The 2,817-nt window shown below is 39.7% G+C and overlaps 1 protein-coding gene across 2 annotated transcripts in view; it reads left to right on the top strand.

Moving 5' to 3' along the window:
* The first annotated feature begins 480 nt into the window (after positions 1 to 480).
* The window catches only part of ADNP2 (ADNP homeobox 2), a 314,134-nt gene continuing 311,797 nt past the window's right edge, over positions 481 to 2,817 (top strand). The window contains exon 1 of one of the 2 annotated variants that reach the window (XM_044067010.1): positions 481 to 731. The gene's annotated coding sequence lies outside the window, so the exon portion shown is untranslated. Of the gene's footprint in view, positions 732 to 754; positions 981 to 2,817 lie in introns of those variants that run through there. The other variant, XM_044067011.1, reaches the window with a different exon arrangement.

The raw sequence follows: 2,817 nt of genomic DNA, 5'->3' as shown, positions 1-2,817 counted from the left end.
TTAATTGCAAGCCATTTGTTCCTTGCTCTCAAAATAGAACTTTCTATCAGGTGAAAAACACATTTAAAGCTATTACTTCAGGCATATTTCTATCCAGTTCCCTTATTGGTTGTTATCAATGGGAGGGATTATTCAAGTTCTATGCAAGACCACACCTCCACTTATGCAAATCTCCTCACGCCCAAATTTTACCACATGATCTTGTTCAAGTGATGTCATCATCATTTGCCCCTCCCTAATGATGTAATATCATCTGATTTCAAATAATCTCGCGTGAATTCATATAATTCTGTTAAAACTCTTTTAAAACAGATGCATCCTGAAAAAAGTAATATGTAATGTGCATCTCAGTTGCAGCAGTCTTCAAAAGTATTTGCATTGCTGAAATAAGGCGCCAATTATTTTAATAGCCTCAGGTCGACTATGTTTTTCTATTGGCCAGATTCCCCTTTATGTAAATTATGGAGGACGTCACTTCCTGATCCAATCGAGCGCCATTTTCTCTTTCAAGTCGGGGGAATGTGAAGATGTGAAGTGAAAAATGGGAGGATTTTTATTTCGTTATAGTATGCACAAAAAAGGGTGTTTTGCACGGTGCGTTTCTTAATGGTAAAAGTTTGCACTAGTACGAGTTCAGTGATTTGTAGAGGTACAGCGACTAGCCTCTGCCGGCGGGGAGGAGGTTGAATGTCCTGAAACAGCAGAAGGGCTCCCTCTTACAGTACTGACTGGTAGGTACAGCAGTCCTAGCAGCAACGCGGTCAAAGGAGGCTTATCTTATTATAATAACAGTGATGACTTGTAGGTGGGGGTGCCTTGAGCGATAGAAGAAAAGCGGGTCACTGCAGGGCATGCAAGTAAAATCGTCTCTTGGTTGCAGAATACCAGGGCTGCTTGTCATTATGAAGATTTTAATGCGGAGTTGGGTTGTGCTGGGATTACCGGTCTCTGTTTTACTGTACTTTGTCTTTCCACAACAGGTGAGGGGAAAATGCTAAATCCGTGTTGTAGCTTTGTGATGCCATGCCAGCGACATTTTCCAGTTTTGGATCCGTGGCACAAAATACTTATTTCATTGTAGTTTTGTATACACGAAGATACTGTAAATATCCGCATGCATTGAAGTTAAATTGATGCAGCATCGTGTAGGGGTAACATACGCTTTGTTTTCGTTTGCAGTTACACATCAGTGTATATAATTTGAAAGCCTAGGGTCTTCACAATCCAAAATGTTTCTGACAAGTGATGCTACAGTATATCTGGTGGCTGCTGTGTTTAGTATAATCCTAGACTAGGGTGGATTCATTTTGTAATATTCGTGCATAGTATTTGGTGTTTTTTTTTTTAAGAAAATATAATTGCACTATGGTTTTCCAGCACTTTTGAATTTGAGATGTAAGAAACAATGCAAATGTAAGCTGTATTATAGATGGTAAAGAAGTCTCCGCCTCCTCATATATATTGATGAGTATAAACTGAGCCGGCAACAGGGTAACATTTCAAGGATGTGTAACCATAACGGCGAGGTAGCTTATATTTTGCGTGCAGATTTTAATGTGATTTGTAAAGATTTCCCGTTTCAAAGAAGATTGTGCAATTATTGATTGGAAGTTAACGTTTTTTTTATCAGTTGCTGTCAAGATGTATTGCAGACTGGACTGTAAAGCAGAACTGCCGGCAGAAATAGGCCAATGTGTTCTGCATCCTTCCAGGAGCAAATTAGGACTGCGAAAAACTGTAGCAGGGTTAATTATGCATTCATGCAGCAAGCACGTTCCACTCCTAGTGGAGGATGCTGCTTCCATCCTTTTCTCCATAGAGACTTTCCCACTCCACTGGCCACACTGGGTATGTGACAGAGTGGAAGCCATGACAGTATTCTTTTGCTTAGAAAAATGTATTGACTCTTCTACTGTGCAGCATGCCTTTTAGCTGTCTCCGATTTTAATTAAAATTTTTGTTCTGTCCTTCCTAAAACTAATTACTTTGAAGAAACAGTGGTGAATTTAGAGTTATAGACTTTTTACTTCAAAAAATGTATATTAATTCACATTTTCATACTCTGTCAATGTCTCTGATAAGGACACTTTAAAAACTTAATACTGATTGTCCCTGATTATTTTTGGATTTGACCCTTATTCTGCTGAGATTTATCCCTGATTGGTTGAGAGCTATGCCGAGCAGTCCTACAGCTCTTGCACACAGTTACACTGCAATTAAGAGTATAAACGAGTTTCATGCCCAACACCTGACTGTCTTTTTGGAGTGTGTATGTGGGTTTGTTACTCTTGTGTAAATGTACCCTGCTTATTTACTTATAAAAGAAAACCGCTGAATTTCTTATGCTGATCACTGAAATACCCAATATGTGGATTTATCCTAGCCAATCATTGCTGCCAACCACCGAGTATGTTATGTCCATGTTTGAGTCTGAGCTGATTGTATATGTGAATAAGACCTATATTCCCTTGGTATCGCATCAGCCACTAATTGGTGGCAAATGTGTACAAGTACTCTTCACAGCTTTTCATTTGATGTTTGCTGATGTGGTGCAGGGAGCATTTGCACTGATATGCTTCCTTTGTATAGGGGTACAGCACCTAAGAGAGTCTGTTTCAGGCTGTAGGGTACTCAAACTCCATCTTTTCAAATACTCAAACTTCATAATGCTTTTAAGATGGCAACCTGAACTTCATAGGTGTGTACTAGGATAAAGGGCTATTACCCAAGCCTAGTTCATAGAAGTGCCCTGGCATTGTGCTGCCTCTCGTTAGTTCCAGTGCCTCTATCAAGTAGAGTCAGTGGAGTTATCCCTGG

This window comes from Protopterus annectens, chromosome 3.part1, assembly GCF_019279795.1.
Source record: "Protopterus annectens isolate FY-2018-M chromosome 3.part1, PAN1.0, whole genome shotgun sequence".
In the NCBI taxonomy this organism is placed as follows: domain Eukaryota; kingdom Metazoa; phylum Chordata; order Ceratodontiformes; family Protopteridae; genus Protopterus; species Protopterus annectens.
The sequence above is the reverse complement of the archived record's forward strand: the minus strand, read 5'-3'. Positions and strand labels throughout refer to the sequence as shown.